This window comes from Gasterosteus aculeatus, chromosome 6 (assembly GCF_964276395.1).
Source record: "Gasterosteus aculeatus chromosome 6, fGasAcu3.hap1.1, whole genome shotgun sequence".
Taxonomy (NCBI): Eukaryota; Metazoa; Chordata; class Actinopteri; order Perciformes; family Gasterosteidae; genus Gasterosteus; species Gasterosteus aculeatus.
This window is the reverse complement of record NC_135693.1, coordinates 9,400,053-9,419,812: the sequence shown is the minus strand read 5'-3', so window position 1 is coordinate 9,419,812 and position 19,760 is coordinate 9,400,053. Positions and strand designations below refer to the sequence as shown.

General features: G+C 39.0%; 1 long non-coding RNA gene across 1 annotated transcript; it reads right to left on the bottom strand.

Annotated features, from left to right (window-relative positions):
- Window positions 1-14,600: 14,600 nt before the first annotated feature.
- Window positions 14,601-18,500, bottom strand: LOC144409408 (uncharacterized). The gene is made up of 2 exons (XR_013467848.1): window positions 18,366-18,500; window positions 14,601-17,260 (listed from the first exon to the last, which is right to left on the bottom strand). It is a non-coding gene; the product is annotated as an uncharacterized LOC144409408 (long non-coding RNA).
- Between the last annotated feature and the right edge of the window lie 1,260 nt (window positions 18,501-19,760).

The following is a 19,760-nucleotide window of genomic DNA, read 5'->3' as shown; positions in this document are numbered from 1 at the left end:
AACGAGTGATTAAATATAGACCCAAAGGTCAAGGTGCTGTTATGCTTTTAATCTTTTTCACCTTTCTCATCAGACAAGGGATTCTCCATCAGAGAGCCATTACTGTGTCTCTTACTTAATGGACTTGTTGGGAATCCATAGACAGGCTGGTGACAAATGATAAATACCAAAAATGAAGATTGTTTGGTGTGGGAAAATGGCGAAAGAGGTTCCGGGGTTGTCCTGAGTCCACACTGATTCACCTGTCAAATAGTGGAGTCTAATCTCCAACAACAAATGACTTCACCGTCATCCCTTCCATCAAAACAACAATCATAGCATACAAGAAACGCATATGCTGCAGACTTTTTACTAAGTATTTTAAAATACATCGGTGATGTATAATGCCTGAAGGGAAGACTCAAGGCCTTTATAATTGATGCTTGAGCAGGTTTGTAAGTGAACATGAAAGCAGGATGGTGCCGATGATGCTGGCTGCTCAATGTGGGCTATTACTCGTCTCCATCAAACTAAATATGTGGATCGGTTTTTAGTCTCTGTGAAATAATAAATACAATAATGTATTTACAGTCTATTCCTTGGTTTTGTGAAAAGCATTAATGAGAGGAACAAAAAGAAGTGTTTTGAGGTGCAGCTCCTTAAGACTGATCGTTACCCGTGCTGTAAGCTCAAACACAGAAATGAATGCAGCAGGGTAAAGATGCAGCAAGAAAATAACATTGTAATTGCTGTATTATTTAGTATTTGCCAACTCTTTCCTCCACGGCTCCTAATTGGAAGCTCAGTGGCATTAGTATACATAGCTGCAAGACTCTGGCCTTCTCTGTCTGCACACGGCATGCTGCTGTGCATTTCAACCGTCCTGTTGAGACATGGTCACTCTGTATTCGTAGTTCATCATCACCAAAACTGCATTAGAGCTTTTTGCAGTGAATAAAATATATAATAGCACAAGATCCCAGCATTTACTTTAAGACAACTGAATACTGCCCACAAGCGGAGATGCAAAACAAACATATTTTTTCTTTTTTTCTTCGGACAAAATGAGCAGTCCGTTGCCTCACTTGGCAAACTTTAATACCATTTACAGTGTTGTGTTTACACATTCCTTTGAAGAAATGTTGCATAATATTTTCACGTCACACAGCAAAGTCTTTTGAGTCCTGCAACCTGCTAGACTAACATTGTATTATCTAAACAACCTGTCTTGTTTGGTTTTCTGTGTAAAAGCTAAATAAAATGTTGTTTAATTTACTTTTACATGCGCTACACAAATTGGGTCTGTCAGTTTCAGCCTAGTGAATTAAGGAAGTTCTGTTCCATTCTTTCTCTGCCTTCCTCTTATATCTCTCTCTCTTTTGTTTGTTGGTAGTTGTGAGCTAACGGATTTGAAATACTGCCGACCACGGGGCTTTTCTCAGTACTTGAGTCAGTGTCACAGGCGCACAGCGGCAATCAGGCCTAAAAGGACCCAGCAGATATATAACATTCACCACTGGCTGCCAGTGTTTGGTTGCAGGACAGATTTAAGCATCCCGAGGAGAGCGGCTGATCTCATCCCGAGTTTTCAACAGCTCTTTGCTACCCATCATACCTACAAGAGCAAGTTCGAAGCCTGGCTTTCTTTGTCCGGGGGCTTATTGTCCCAGGTCAAAGTCCAGCGACCACATCTCCATCTCCCGTGTCTGCTAGTCCAGCTACTTCAGAGCCGCTCTTGAACCTTTGGATTCTGTGTCAAGACTTTCCAGCCAGTATCTCACTTATTACATCAAGTGCATTTTACTGGCCTCTTTTCTTTGGACAGCGACAAAATGCAAAATGCAAGACCTCTTGGAATATTATTTTCAAAAAACTCAAACAGAGCCAACAAAGGTTCACGTCCTCCTTTCCGCACCACTGAGTGGGAAAGGCTATTCTCTGACTTGATTGTGAAGTAGTCATGGCAGGTTGTAGGAGGTGGTCACAGGGATCATGGGGTCAGCCCTCGCCAGCGGCGATCTCACTGACGTTGAACACACTAGCTGAGTTATTCCTTAAAGGAGTTCCTTACTTGTGTAACACATTTTAAAATAAAATCTCCCATACTTAGCGGAGTCCATTTAGGCCTGGCAGCTGCCTTGCAATACGCCGGCGGATACCTTGCAAACCTTGCAGGGGGAAGTTTCACAGACCCAAAATACGGGCGTAGCGAAGATCCGGGAATGATTGGGACAAGTTAAATTAAATTCGACGATTTTGATGCAAATAGCACAGACGAATGGGCCATGCAATGTGCAACTTTCAAAATGGAATCTCCTTGTAATTCAACACACAAGTTATAGCTTCTCTTGGTCCCTCTGGATCCCAAGAAGCTGTTTCATCAAAGGAATAACACAGAGGGAGGAAGGGACACGGCTCTCAAATGTTCTGACTGTTCCAATGTAACACATTAATGAGTCACACAGGCATATGCCAACTCCGCCTTAAGGAAAGGAAGACACATGATGCTTTGTTTGAATAGAGAAAGATACCTTTGTCCATCATCAGATTCTGCAGATACAGTGAAAAGGATAGGTGTTTGGGAATGGAAAAAAATATTTAAGAGCTTAGCCAAGAATCTTCAAGCTTTTTCACGTGTCACTTACTGTTTCAGCAGCCAAATTAAGTTTGAATATAACAAATCTGAACCAAAGCTCTTTGTAATGTAGACTAACTGTAATCCAACTAAACAACCAATTAGTCACTATTGTCAAACACTTTTTATAAATGTCAATATGGAGACAATTATATTTTTAATATTACAATAAAAAAATAACAATATTACACTTAAATGATCTCCATTAGAAAGAACTCACATTATAGGTCATAGGCTACATAGCTTGAATAGATAATGTAATATTCTTTTTCATAATGCTTATCCAAGAAAATGTTTTCTCTAGTTGCGGGCTATATCTTCTATATCTATATATCTTTGTATGCAGTTTCTTCTTACTTACAATCTGTGCTGATTTTGAAAGTGAGGTGATTTTGTTTTGAGCCAGATGAAAAGAAGAGACGCCATTGTGCCTCTATGCAAATTTTCTTTTAAGTTCCGGTAATAAAAGCTTGCTTTACCTACTTGTGAAGGTTTCATTGATGGTCGCTTGATAATATGCGACTCCTACTGTGGAGAGAAAGGTCAAATTCTGGTAACTGTGCCACCAACCTTTCACAATATCAAGCATAAAAGACTGGAAACCACCCTCCATTAGGATGAAACGGACAAATTTTGTCTACTGCAATTTTTCTCTTTGCATTTTCATCTTAAATAGATACTTCTTTGTTAGTGTGGATGAATGTAGGAAGAAACGAGAATGCAATTTCACGTACTGTATGTCAAAAATGTATGCAAGCTTTCTTTTTTTTTACATTCAATAAGTTGCCTCTAGATTGTGTTTCAAATAAATTCTAAAACAACTATCAGCATATCAACATAATGTACTCATTTTACCGGTGAGGGAGAAAGGTAATTTTGTTTCTTAATTGAAACTGGCAGTGAAAAACAGTAAGGGGAGAGGGATGAAATGGTCTCCTCAGCATGATGAGGATAGAAAATAGCTGTGTTATCTGACTTGAATCAAGGCTCCAATAAACCTCCACTGAAGTCACAGTGTGCATGCTGGTGTTGCCTTTGTAAAGAAATACACCAAGGAGTCCTTTTCCTCACATACAGTACAAACGCACAAACACACACAAACACGTTCACACATTTTCATTAAGCTCCATCTTTCAATAACGAAGCTTACACCGAGATAATAATGTCCTAGAGGAAGACAATACTGTTGGGTATTTCACACTGAGTAACCGTCACACAACCCATCTCCATCTTGATACGTGCGTCGAAATCCATTCCCGCAGGAATACTGATAACGGTCGGTGAATTTGGTTATACGCCATAAATAGGGATGCGAGTTTGAGGGTAGAAGGATAGAAGAAGGAAGCAACATCAATAATGGACAGAAGATTGATACGGTGTGTGCACCGGCCAAACACAGGTTGAGGAGACATTAGTTTCTGGCCAGGATCGAGGTGATGGAAAAGCAGGCTGAGACGAAACATCCGTCCCAAAAAGAGAAAATACAAAAGGCGTCAGAACAACATTTCAACTTAACGATAGTTCTGCATACAGTAGAACAAGGGTCTGGATTTCACTGACAAAGGAAAACGTTCCTTTTGAGCGAATTTCTGAGTTAAAAAACACAGAATATAAATATAATAAAAAATATAAATATACAAGCATGTTTTCATTCAGTCAGTAGCTACATATGTTGTTTTAGGATAAATAGGGTTAGTTTGCATCCTCAGTCGGTTGCTAGTTAAGGAACAGTGGAATCTCCGATGTCTCACCTGTTCACGCTCTGGTGCGCCTTCTGAGTGACGGTTTTGATGTTCCCACTGACAGACAACACAGCTCAAGGGAATGTTAAGCAGGGACTCCCATTTCCTCAAGTCGTTGAAGAAGTCTTTGCTTTGCTGGGAACTAATCAGACCACAAAGTCAACCGACAAGGAAAAAATCTATTTGAATATAACAGATTTCACATTAAATTGCTCTGAGTTTCAAGGAAGTTGGCCTCCATTTGGCAAAAAAAAAATACTACTCAATCATTTTAAATAATAATAATTTCGCAATGTGAGCGTGAAAGCATGGCGTGGTGTGTACACACATGCCGCACTGAGGTGAAGGCGGGAACTGAAAATGGCAAATTGCGCTCTTTCATGGCATGCATGTGCATTCACGGGGAGAAAGTAGGGAGTTTGCCATAAAGAGATGGGAGGGGATGCGTAAAATGCCCCTAATTATGTATTCCGTGGTGTGTACGGAAACTGCACGCGGAAGCGCGTGGAGAAAGGTGTGACCTATAATTTGTAGGCTGCAAGAGAAGAATTCTGAAGTAAATCTGCTAAGCGAAGCGTCTAAATGCAAATAGCTCAAATGGTTGCCTTCTCTTTCAGCTCACAAATGTTTCTTTCAAGGCAGTGGATGACGCTTGCTTTCCTACTCTTTGGAATAATTACATTACACGTTATCTGACATTTACTATATGTAGTATGACGTTGTTGATGAATTTAATTCTGATAGTAAATCACCACTTAAGAGGGTTTATGGTCCATAACTGCTCCTTGGATGTCTAGCTGATTCATTATCTTCTTCTGGCTGCAAGTGGATGAAGTCCAGATCCAAACCAGTCAGACGGAGGACTTACCAACAATGATGTTGGTTCCGGTTCAAATACAGTCAGTCTAAAGACTAAACTTGCACATGAAAGTGTTTTTTAAATGTATGTCCTGTCTTAGTATGTGTTTCCTGTTATTTGGTGAAAGTCTAGCAGGTCACACAAGACTCAGATTCATTCTTCCCCTTTAATTGTCCATTAATGGATGACGAATAGCTCTAAGCGGTCCATATTATATGCAAATAGTCAAACGAGTTAAACTTTATTGATGACAGCTGAGTGTCTTTGACTGTCGTGTCCCAGATATTGTTTTCCAAGCGTTCATAGTAGACTAACATCAGAACCTGATACATACATAACCTGGTACAAAGAGATCAACCTCTACAAACTGCTACCAATAACTCACTTAGGTCCTAATAGGTCTAAGCATTACGTGGCTTACTGCAGTTGAGAATATTGAATTCTAGAACAGCAATAGACACATGAGGCATCAACATGTCACGCTTAAATGAGGACAAATCTCGGACAAGGAAAGCGTTGGTGACTGTCAGAGCATAAAGGGAAAACCGCAAGGATGGAATGGAGCGAGTAACACACAGTGTATGTGCAGCAAATATAGGGTTTGAAATATGTTTGAGCAGCATTCCTTTGCATTTACATTTCGATTAATCATTTAGCTGACGCTTTTATCCAAAGCAAACTACAATAAGTGGATTCAATCAAGAGTGTCCTGAACAAGCAATTCCTTTCCCAATTGTTGTTACGGTTGGGATCTCGGCAGGAGCTTGTTCGGTTATTAGCAAGTATCAAGCTTAAACTAAAAACACTAACAAACTGCAGCACTTAAATTGTACTTATAATGGCTCTTATTGTACAGTAAATTAGCTTATTTTGTAATGTAATATAAAATGATTGGCCTTAATGCAATTTTTAATTTCAAAAGAATTACAGACACATATCCACTATAACGGGACTGCCCTGTGATGAAGGACCAACAAACCACACAAAACTGTGGAATAAAGCTCTACAATACACATTGTGTAATCACAATGCCAATAGCACCGAATGTTCACATTCTGAGTGAACAGTGGAAGCTATATTTATGCACAGGCAGTTACCTACTAATTTTAATACAACAACATATGAACAAAAACATTAAAGAAACTGCTCCTTAAAACAACAAACAACAGTTTGTTTAATAATCAATAATGATAAAAAAAACAATAATGTAAAGGAGAGAGACAGGGAGAACAAGATGGCAGACTGAGTGATTGGAGTGATTACGCTGCACAAAACTCAATTTAACAGAGGAGTAAGACACAGAGGGGCTACACTCACACACCAATTCTGTATGAAATAAGTGTTACGGTGTTTGTATGCGTGTGTGTGCATGTGTGTGCGTGTGTTTGTGCATTTGTGTGTGGGTTAGTTGAAAAGAAAGGATAAGAAGAAGAAGTGGGAGGAACTCAATACAAAGTAAATCCTCCCCACCCGCAACCACCACAACAGTTCTGTTACACAAAAGGTTTTGAGGTCCACAAAATACAAAATAGCGCAGTAAATAGTGCAGTTAACTCAAACAAAACAAGGCTGCAAACACACTATCACCTGTTCCTGCCCAGACAAAAGCCTCTTACTTGAGATCACTTCGTAGTGGATAGTTCTCAGATTTCTTTCATCCACTGGTTTGGCGAGCTGCCCAGCAATGAATCTTATGGATGTTATTAAATACCAAAATATGTTTTTATTCAATCAACTATGTTTCTTTGTACGTCGGGGAGAATCCATTCATGTACCATTACCATCTAGGCAAATAGTTCTGATTGTTTAAACACCAAATATTAAAGATTAAATTACTTCTTCTTTGGATTGAAAGTTCACACTGATATGACTTGATGTCTGATATGGTCATAATTTCGCAAAATTCTGCAAAAACCACCTTTCTTTATGAGTTTGTTCAGTTCCTTTGGTTTTATATCGAGGCTGGTACTACAGAGCATGCATGTTTTCCTCAGTGGAATATAGTTGACTCGTGTGATACACACAGATTCCATCAAAGCCTGTTTGGTTGGGACTGAAGGGGAAAGACAGACTTCCCCCAGGGAAGCAAAGTCACATGGGAAAAAAAGGCAATGCCTTTGATGCCTGAATAAATGAGGCGCTTTTTCCTCATCTGGGGAGTGGAGGAGAAAATGAGTGAGAGGATGCCTGTGATGCACACAGAGATACCTGCAGATGGATCATTTCACAGCGAGGAAAAGTGGCAGCGCGGCAGCCTCTTTATCCAACAACCCATGCAGACTGAGGTGGGGCGACGTGAAATAAACCGTGCAACAGTGCTGGTTCGAGTAAAAAGTGTAATTTTAATGTTATTCAGGAAACATTGAATCAATAAAAATAGCAGGATCTTCTGGTAAAACCAGAAATTAAACACAAATTCAAGCTATCTGAAATGTCAAAGCAGTCCTGCAATGACATCAACAATGCCAATTTTAATCTGACATATAACTGGAAGCAGAACCCGGTGATTGTAAGCTATGGTACTCCAGGCACAACATCTGTATCCCGGACTGTCAAGAACTGTCAAGAATTGGCACTTTGAACAGCAGGGTGAACCATGCCACACTTCAATTGCAACCAGACAAGCTGCACACCTGGACAAGAATGAGAAATAAAAAGTTGTCAGGCTTCAACCTGCTGCAGGGTTTATATCGGGCTTTCCTGTGGTTTATCATCCTAATTAACTGACATAGTTTTAGTTTTTCTCTCGTCATCCTGTTAAATAAACCAACTCGGTTTGTCTCCCGATTACTTATCCACAATGACACTATTCACATAATTCTATTTTATATCCGGCCAGAAACTCCCCTGTAACGTCAATATAAACAGTTCACACAAAAGCGAAGAGAGTTGCATCACATCTATATGGAATTAAATTAGTGAGAGCATCAGTTTATATTCAAATGTTCATCTCTGAAAAGCATAAGTTGAATTGTGGCAAAAAGCATTAGGTTCAGAAAAGGAATGATCATTCATGAGGTTTGAATATTATGAATTTGTGATCTCTGTAATATAGTAGAGCTAAGCTCCTTTTAGGTTGATGTATTATCATTTAAAAGAGGATTGTGTCATCCACTATTCCTCTAATTTGTATATTGTAAAACTAAAATTTCCTGAAAAGGAGGTAACCACAAGCATGGCATATTAAAGTGAGAATACCTTTGATCCAAGTGGGATAGTAGTAGTAGTGGGACTGTAATTTTTTCTCTGCAAACAATCTCAATTAAATAATTAATTTACTCTGGCAAGTTGTATCTATTTTCAAAAACGCCGATCACACATTAAAATCATGCTGCCATTGAGTTTAATTCACGGCTCAAAGTACTGGCTGTTCCCTGCACTCTTATTACCATTTTCTTGTTAGACCCTTCCTAATCTACAGCTATGTGACACTCGGTGTAATTAATTCACTTTGAGTCTTCTATTTCTGGCCATGCTACCTCTGATGAGACGAGGATGGCGCAATTTAATTACCCGGAGCCAACACCTCTTGTGTTCCTCGCAGGCCCAACATGTTGGAAGAGACAAGGAGAGAAGGAGATTCCTACAAAACCAGCTATTCCAAGTCAACATATTTGTAATGATCTGATCTTTATTTTTAAGAACATTGATGCAAAGATGGCCCAAATAACCATGCTGTTCATCTATCACACTGCTTAGCTCATGCTCAGCATACAGACTGCTTTCTAACAAATACTTGAACATTCTTTAATCAACAATAGCCAGAAAAAGCTGGAGGAGGGAGGCAGAACAACATTATAATATATGTGCATTTGATAGTTGAGCCAGTGGGACTGCAGCTTGTTCTTTTTGCTTTTAAATTAATGCACACTGTTCGGACTTTTGGTGTCCGTATAAGGCGATAAGGCATTGACACTTTTAGGAAACTATAACATTACATTACATTACAGGTCATTTAGCAGACGCTTTTATCCAAAGCGACTTACATTACACTTTAAACCCATGGCCAGGACTTGAACCACCAATCTTGCGGTTCCCAGCGCACCCGCTCTACCCCCTGCGCCACGACGACCCCTAACAAAAATGTAAGGTGGCCGGGGCGCATCAATGGCAGATTCTGATTGTAGAAACAGTTTGAGGTAATACTGAAGGAAATTACACCCCAAACACGATGACAAAGAACTGGCTAGGAAATGTGTCCTTACTCTCTTCCCTCCTGGAGTCATGGATGTGGGTTTATGACCCACACGGCAGGCAGCCACCAGCAAGCTATCAAAATGTTTTCAGCTTCACTTTGGTGGAGCTGTGATGATGTCCATCCTCACGCCGTATTTAGGTATTCAGCATATACGTCTACCTAGTTACTATTCTTGTAAACGCCATGATCAAGAGACACGGAGCTTAATAAGCAACATTTTAATTATGATACTGAGTCTCCATGCAAACCCTTTTAATACATTTTGATGGTTAAGGTCCTAATTTTGCACACTAACTGCAAAGGAGATTTAATAATTTAGAAAAGAGAAATGAAGGGCAAAGGAGAACTAGAGAACGAGAGATGGAGGGCAGTGGAGGAACATCAAGCTATCTGGAACTGCTGAGCTGTAATTTACTTGAGAGACGACAGGAAAGATACAAGAAGAAGTTCCAGACTGATAGCTCCTGGTTATGAAGGGAGTGGAACAATCAGTTATCTTGTGGCTAAGTGACAGAGCGTGTTGATTGTACACAACACAGCCACAACTCTTCGAAGAGGAACGCCGGGTCTTAAATCAAAGAAAACTCCTGTCGTGTTTCTCTTGCCCTCTTGGCAATCTGTTCCCCTTAATACTCCCTCACAGAACCCAGCACTGTTAGCTCGTTTCCCACTTTACAAATGAACAGACAGAAACGTCGGTCAACTGCACTCTGCTGTACATTTTTAGGCACAATGTTCTGCTCATGCCAGTATCGAGGAGGTTGTGTCAACGCTTAACGCAAGTAAACATTTTGAGTGAAATAAGGAAAACCTCTATAACGTAAGAGTAGCCCAAGAAAGCACTTAAAAACAAGCAACTGTACCATGATATCAAACAGAAGCTAGTTTTACAGCGACAGCTAGGAGCTAGCAAGCGGCAGGTCCCCTTGCTGAAACCTTGAGTTGGGCTGCCTGTCGGTGCAGACATGACTCGTAGCGCCGGGCCCCAAGCGGCATTTAGCAGATTGGCAGCTGCTGATAACTGCCACCACGCAAAACCGGCCCGTGACATATTACCTCTCTGCTCTGATGTTTCTTTGACTCCAGCAGCGTACTGACCAAACGTACTCAACCCAACATCCCCTTAAAATGGTATCAACGGATTACAACTTTGTTGAACCAAAATATTGTTTTGTTTTTTATTGTGAAGGCACTTTATTTGATGTATTAAATCATATCAAGTTGATTGATTCAGACGATAAAATATTGTTTCAATTTCCCTTTTAATGAAAGCAAAATGTTGACAGTTTAATGTATGGTCCCAGGCCTGTATCTGCTATCTGAAAACTAATCATTCAAGAGTAGAGGTTGTTATGCTTGAAAATAGTGTAAATACAGCATATTTAGTCCCCTTAGCAATGCATTTTGACAAATGAGAGCCTATATTTTTGCATATAATAGTACATTTACTGCACTACCTACTTGGCAGGTTCATTTTGTATAAATAAGCTGATGAAACAGTACTTTGATGACATTTCATTGTTATAAAATATTGATACTGTTGAGCAGCTGGCCTGATGAACCAAACTTTAAATTGTCACAACATAACTTCATGGGTTTATTTCGGGACCATCTAGTAACAAAAAGAAAGGTCTGCATGTAATTTTTAATATCTAGATCGTGAAATCCTTCTAACCCCCCCATTAAGTGTCAAAATCTCACTTCAGTGTGCAAATTGGTTCAAACAACAACCCCGATGCGTCACTGGTCGAGAGCCATGGGAACCACAGGGGGGGCAGCGATACATAATTGTGTTTTTGTAACCATATCTGTTATGTTTTAAATTTAACTGTGCTATTTAACACATTATTGTGATTGTTACGGGCCACTGAGTCCTATTCAATGTTGTGGTGGATAACCGCTGTCCTTATTGCTTCTGCAATGGTGTTGTTGCACACTGCTGAGCTACGTTCGGCATAGATGTGCCACCACGAGTAAAGACGGTAGTACCAGTGCTTCAGCTGTAGCATGCGTGAAATTAATTATTTTTAATTGTTGCAAAAAAAACAAACACGCTCCCACCAGATCCTGACAAACATTTGTTCCTTTTGCCGTTTTGTGGTTTGCCACCAAAGTTTGGCGATAGGGTTGGTACATCGAGGTACATCAGAGGCTTCATTTGGTTACAATCTGCTATTTCACTGCTACATAAAGTCAAATCACACACACACACACACACACACACACACACACACACACACACACACACACACACACTAGACCGTCATACCTTAAACTAGTTTAACAATGATGCGCTGACTTCATTATCCATTATTCATGGTTTTGAAGTTAATTGAGAGAAAGTTTTCCTTATCTTCATTTGAAGTAAATTAGTTGTGGGATAGATGAACTTGATTAGACAAGCTCTGAAGGTGACCCTCTCTTCATTCCTTTGCCTAAACTTTTCTTTATTTCTGCACACTGTTGGAATTTTGAAGAGTAATTAAAAATCAAAGACATTCATTAGACTGCAGACTTTGAATATTATTAGATATTTTTCCACATCAAATAAATCAAGTCACAGCTGACATGCACCTCGACCCAGGACTCAGTAATGCTCAACTAATTAAATCAAAAACGACTTATAAAACACAGTTTATGAACATTCTGTTGTTTGTCATCTACAAAAATGATTAGAACTGTGTTCAGCAGGTGAAAGAGATTGCATATTAAAGTTCATGAGAGGGACTCAATTTGAGAGACTTTTCTTTCAGTACAATACATGTAATATGGGATATTTTTCTACAGGATTCAAGACAATTCTTCAAACGTTTTGGAACTCATCTCTTTTAGTGAAGTCTCTCTCAAAGTTATCTTCTCTCTCTTTTTTATTGTCTTCTTTTATCACTTCTAAAGACATTTCCTGATTTCAGTTGGCTTTTCTGCACTTTGAATAATATCACATTTTTGGACTTTTGAGTTTTAGCTGTTGTGCAATTTGACCTAATCCTGAAGTGCAAAGAGAAATGAAAGCTCAAGTGACTTTGTGTTAATATTCTTTTTTAATTTTAAATTTTACTGTGCAGGGACTCCTCACGTCCTTTTGATCTTCTCGAGGGAACCGAGTTTGGCCATGTTTTTATTCTGAAGTGGTGTGAGGGAGCGCGACTTCTCTCTCTTCTCTCTTGTTCTCTTGCCAAATCCATAACGACCCTGCAGGGACATCTCCTTACTGACTGGCTTTGTTTAGGAGCCTGATCCGGCAGTCTGGTATTGACACAGTTAAACATTGTTCTCTACGTTGTTCGTCTAGTTAACATGTTGCAATTAGTGGTGTTGTATCCGATGCTCCTATAAAAATAAACTATCAAACAAAGATATTTCCATCAAGACAAGAGAAAATGTGATCTAATAACATATCTTTTTGCATATTTTACCTAAGATCTCAAATTTGAGAATTAGCCAACAATTGGAATTTTCATTGAATCTAGTCATAAATGAACCAGGGTTACAAATATCAAGTTCCTCTTCTTACTTTGCTGACAACTATGGTGCAAATTAATCCCCGTAGTGGTGACGAACTTGAAGCCACGTTATTTGTTATTAGAATAGAAAAATGGTCACCAAGGGCCATGATTGTTTTGGAAAATGATCTATGCTGGAATTATTAAAAGGCCTTCCAGGGGATCAAAATGATGGGGGATGTACATGGGGGCTCTTAAAGAGCAATTACAATTTCATACAGCTATCTCCTCCTCTGGTAATACTGCTGAGAATGTGTAGCTCCTTTCTGATGAGGTCAGGTCCTCATTATAAGTAATTCCGTCACCTAAGTATAGACAGCTGCACATTGAATCTCTTTTCTTTTCTTGATTAGATGGACCAGGACATTTATGACAGCGATGAGAGATTTAATCATTCACATTCCGAAAGGTATATTTGTTGAATCTTGTCTAAAGTAACTGCATTGCCATTATTATAGTTGTGTATTTAAATCATTAGCCATAGCGTATTATTTCTGAGACATTTTTAAATATTCTAGCCGTTTCTGATCTTGTCGATTAAATGATGGTTACGTTAAGGTCAACAGCTTGGCTTACGTTAGAGAAAAATATTAACCAGGGGAGGGGAAAAAAAAACAAGACGCAAAAGCAAGCTCATCGATCACTACGACCTTCACACTGTGTACGAGCGTGAGACCCTTTCTGGTACTTGTACTGAAGGAATTGCCATAGAATATACAATGTAGAATGGCTGCACGAGAACATAATTAAAGAACAGAGTCAGTGTTCGCCACATAGTCTGATAAAAGATCAGTCACTGTATTACATGATACAATGAATATTAAATAATGCAGTAGATGTATCTGATTGGTCTAAATAAACACACAGTGCTGTCATTTGATCAGCATTAACTTTTATTCACCACTCTACAAATTCAGTGATTAATACTTATTGTTATTCAGCTTTCTTTTGCCGTTTGTTTTTTAATGTCTGTATATGCAAAGAAAATAGATTTTCAAAAAATGTTTCAAAAATGCATTTTCTCTTTCAGTGCAGGTCAGCAGAGCAAATCATCTGGGTCTTTTAAACTTTTACAAAACAGTGCACGGCAAACATTAATGCATGCATGCTGTGTCACTGAAATTGCTGTGACAAACTGAACAGAATGAGACCACATTAACTGACACCTATGCTACTCCTGCTATGTCAAAATGGTTGCTGTAAAAAGGACACTTTTTATGGTTATGAAAGCCATTGCCATTCATAATGGAACAATAATGTAGATATTTCCCAAAAAAAATCCTTCCTAAAACCACAATTATATATAATAATATATTGATGTACCAATTATGCAATGACGCGGTCAGAACTTTACTTCTGAAAAATTAGATGTGAATACCAGAACCCCCACTGAGCATGGCTGAGCACGTCATTTGATCCCTTGGGCGAAAAATCTATGTTTGAGTGTGAGCATGCATTATTGAAAAAGAAACCACTTTGAATCATACATTACTTGTGTGTTGGAAAGATGAATGATGTTCCAAACCCTTTAGGGGTTAACATGTGATGATATGTGCCAGTATTGGAATGGTTTTCCAACATTTGTATTACTAATTCATATTAAGATTACAGCACCCTTGTGCCTTTTCCAAAAAAATTGAATTTGATACCTATCAAATGTCATCGAATGTGTGATATGCATTCATGTTTTTACTCCTTTTATTAGGATGGTCCCTTAATCTCACAACCAGATGCTTAGATCTTCTGTAAAAATAAACAGTCCAAGTTAATCTTGGAGTTGGAACACAAATGCTGAATTCATAGACTCAAAGTGGGAGAACATACAGACATGTAATTCCAATGTATCAATTCATACAAGACAGATTGCAAAAAAGTTGAGTGCGAGTTGAGGATTGTTTGTAGCGGCAGAACAAAATGTCTCCTTTTCTTCTTTTACATGAGTAATCAAATGTTTTATGTGTTGGAAACAAAAAGCATGTGCACATTTCTTCTAGGGATTCAAACATAAAGCTTAGATCAAGTTTGATAGACAGACAGAGTGCATTGCTGTACACATATACACAAATACTAGCCATGGCAGCCAAATGTAGGTAAAATAAGACATTGCAAGCTCCATAAAGGTTGACAACAATATCTCTCTGCACAAATGGTTGTTCAAACTTAATTCCATTATTAAAGCAGGCAACAAACAATACTTCCTAAGTGTGATTCAAATAACAGGGAATTAATCATGGCTTGATTATACTTTTTCAATAATCAGTAATTGATTTGTGCTTTAACGAGCATCAAGACAATGCAATCAACTTAAGAATGTCATAATGACACCACTGAGACACAATGACATGTGAGTGAAAAGCAGCTATTCCTCATTGTTATTGCTGAAGGCTGAACGAAACCCCACTTTAATTCCATTTCCATGATTATTGACTCATTTCTGCATGTATCTCTCACTTTGCTTCTCACCTTACTTTTTGCCGAGGGTTACTCTTTATCTTCATTTCAGCATTAGAGCCCAGCTCATTGCATTTTCATTGTTTTCTCCTTTATTGCCCATTGCATGAAGACATCTAGGTGTTGGCTCTTTGGACTTGGAACATTCTGTATCACTATTAGCAAATGGTATTGTTTCAGAATATGATTATTATGGCTGTTTTAAACAAATTACTTGATAATCATTTATTTTTATTGAAAATAAACCGTCCCAAACCAGCATGAAGCTTGACTAAAACTACCCGTTGTTTAGCTCAGCTGCATGAGGGCACACCTCCCGCAGCATCAACAGCAAACCAAAAAGGGCCTAAAGGAGGAGCTCATATGGAGCTTTTTGCTGATCATCTGATTTGGTTTGCTGGTCAGCGACTGTGAGCGGCACAGCAAGCCTGAAACAAACACACAAAACCACCTTCCAAATGGAGGGATAAATAATTCAGGGGACCTAACAAAGGTTGATTAGGGTATGCAATGGTAACCTAAAGAATATAATTCCATGGATTGAGAAGTTTTTTTTTTTTGGGAGAACTAAATTAACTTCCTGCTTTTCTATCCAAGATCCCATTTCTGAGAGATTAACAAGTACTACTGAATTCGCCCAAAGAGAAAACGACCAAGTAAGACTAGAGCCCCAATGACGTCCATTACCACTACCCACCCCTATGAGCTTGTGTCCATCGACTTCCTACACCTTGAGACTTGCAAGCATGGCTTTAAATACATTCTAGTGGTAATGGACCACTTTACACGCTTTGCACAAGCATACGCAACAACAAATAAGTCATCAAAAACAGTGGTGGAAAAGATTTTCAATTATTTTTCCCTTAACTTCGGTTTTCCTGCCAGAATCCACCATGACATGGGAAGAGAATTCGAGAATCAGCTGTTTTCCCAGCTGCAAAAGGTCTGTGGTATGCGTGGCTCTTATACTACCCCGTACCACCCACAGGGGAACTGACAGGTGGAGCGTTTCAATAGAACTCTCTTGTTTATGTTGAGAACGCTGACTGACACTGAAAAGACAGATTGGAAGAACTCACTAGCAAAAGTGGTTCATGCCTACAACTGGACTAGGAGCGAGGCTTCCGGGTTTTCTCCCTACTATTTGATGTTTGGCCGCACTCCTCGACTTCCTGTAGATATTTTGTTCAACTTACCATTAGAGGAAAAGAAAGTAAGCTACGACGAGCATGTGGACCAATGGCAATCACGGATGAAAGAGGCTTATGAGGTTGCTTCAACAACAGCTCAGAAAGAAGCGTTGAGAGGGAGAGATATTACGACCAAAAGACCTACGGAGCTCAACTCCACCCAGGCAACAGAGTTCTGCGCCGCAATGTCAGAGAGAGAGGGGGGCCTGGCAAGCTTCGTTCATACTGGGAGGATGCTGTGTATGTGGTGGTCAGTCAAAAAAGCCCTGACATTCCTGTTTTTGAGGTCAAACCAGAAAGAGCAGGAAAAAGCCGCACCGTACACAGAAATCTGTTGCTTCCATGTGACAGCCTGCCGGTGGAAAAAGCAGAAAGAAAAGAGCAGGACAAAAAAAAGTCACACGAAGGATTTCTTTACACAATAATCAAAACAAACACAATGACAGGGGAATGGCACTAATTAATACAATTCAAAGAAACAATGGAAGTCCTTAAAAATGTCCAGGGTGCCACACATACAATGATTTTAGCACGGCATTCCGTTAACAAATAAAAGTCAGGACTTGTTTTGACAGTTCTTTTTTCTAACTTCTGTGTGCTGGATGTGATATTGTTTTGGTTCAGTTTATGGAAATGCATCTTTTTTCTTTAGGCACATTCCTTTCATTCTCGTGTGGCATCCTTAGCTCCGTCCACAAGTCCCCTGTGTGATGCGGAAAAGGGGAAAGCTGAGTTAAACTTGTAGTCACTGTCCCATAGCAGCTCATGGAGGAGGAGGACTTTAAGATTTGTGGAATGCATTGCAGGGTCTTTATTGAGGTGGTTATTTCATGCAGTGTGACGTTACAATAGGGCCCCACTGCTAAAAAAAAGAAGAGTATTTTGCAACACAGCAAGTTCATTGCAAGACAATTAACTACAGATAACACCATCTGATGACTGCACCGTGCAACTAAAAAGAAAAGAAAAAAATATCATAATGTTGAAATAATAGCCAGAGGGATGAGTAATGGACCTACATGCAGTCTGTAGTTCGCACCTCAACTATTTCAAATGACTATTTCCATATCTTTCAATTAATTTGGTCATTTGTTTTCACTACAGCACTATCATTATATATATATATTTATTAGTCACCGCACAAACATTTTGTTATAGAAACATGAAAACAATATAATATCATGTGTTTCTTGGCTTGATATCACTTCAACTTTAATTATCTGAACTTAAAGCTGATGGACAACTCAGTCAAGTCCTTTTCGTCTAAAAACAAGCACTTTATTTAAAGAGGGTAATTGTTGATGAAAAAAATCCATTCATAATTAATCCAGTTCACTTTCAAAACTGACAATGAATATCGTTGAGATATTATTCAATATTTTATCTTTACAGTCAGTTGTTGATACAAACGTTAAAACAATTGCTAGGTAACTTACATATGGGACTAAACTACTGTGTAAGTAAAACAATATTGTGATCTACTGGACCTTTGCATGAGGATATTCCCCCTTAACTGGACCTTGTATATTTTTAACTGAATATCTCTCGTTTAACGTGTTTACTGTTCTATCTCTTGTACATGGGCTCTTATTTTGCAGGGCTCTGATATTACGTCGGTCAAATTAAAGGGTATATGTGTATCTGTTGTGTTGTAACTGATCCCTCTTTTGGGCTGGAGTATTACCCGTATAGACTAGTGCTTACAGAATAACAGTTATACCATCACGACCTTCGCTATTGCACAAGAAGTGCGCCAGCTCTCTTGAGGTAGAATAGAGGCTGTTTAAATTACTGTAAGAAGTGCTTACCTTTCTTTCAGAGCATAATCTCTCCAGACTGACTTGCAAAGTACTAACATGTGGCATATATATATTCAGCAAGCTGTACAAACTGAATGCGTGTCTGCAGGGCGAGGATACGAGCACTCTCAACCCATCTGACACGGTGCGTGGTTGCTTGAAGAAACAGAGCTGCAGAGAGAGACGCAGAGTCTTCCTGACGTTTTCTTTTCCAGTGCGGATGTGGACAGAGATCCTAAAATGTCCTTAGGAAAACATTGGGCCAACTTGATTGGTAGTTGTAAAATGTTTTCTCTCTGACATGCAGAAGAAAGCTTCCCATTTGGATATGTTGACAAAAGCCATTTCTATGTAGCAGAAATCTTTTTATTAGCCAACATGAAAAAAAGTCTTGGATCTGTCATCCGACTGCAGCTGACAGATGAAGTTTATCACATTCACATTGAAAAAGAGTCAGATCACTGCAGCAGCAAACATGCATTTTTCACAAAATTCCATAATAGCTACATATTAGAAAGACCCAATCCTATTAAACTGAAATAAGATATCTGTGTTATTGCATCACAAAAAGATGGTCTGCCTTCAATTTGGTGATGGATTTGTACTCAAAATGCAACATTTCAAATGAAGGGGCAAGGCTGTAAAATGTTTTTGCGCCTGTCAGGGTATAGTCGGCTGAAAACATGTTTCAAAGGGAGTTCATTGATTGGAAATTAATTTAATTCATTGGAAATGTCATGTCAAAGTAGAAAGCAAAATTGTGTCACCTGATTTACATAAACAGGCCTCTTTCCGCCCCTTGCGAGTCGTTTGGAGTAATGCAATTAGAAAAGAAATGAAAAGAAGCCGACGAAATGGGCCGTCTTATTTATTTGGCACACACCAGCTTTGCTTTTCTTCTTTTACCATCTGTTTGAATTTCCAGCAATGCATGATGTGAATGGTATACAGCCAAGCCTGCTCTCCCATGCTAGGCCAAAAGCACTTAAAGGTGACGTGTCTAAGGGATAAAAAATGAGGTAACAATGGTGCTCTGATGATCTCAATGTGATCTCTCCAGCTTCAATGCCAATTAATAAGGCTACGTAAATGGGCCCTCGCCTGCAGTTTACTCTCTTACTTCTGGTGCTTTGCACCGTTGGGAAAAAATCTAGATGGATTTCCATTCACCCGTAATGCACAATTTCACATAAAAAAAATTCAGAGGAAATGTTGAAAACTAATTTTTAAATAAAGAAGAAGCATTTGAGTTCTAAGTGACAAAGAGACATACAAACTATCAGTTTAAGACTATTATTATAGATTTTAATACATCAAACACACAGAAATGTAATGTTTCCATTTTTTCATTGTTTGCAGTTTCTCTATTATGTCATCTTGTTGCACCGTCTTCTTCAACAGTAT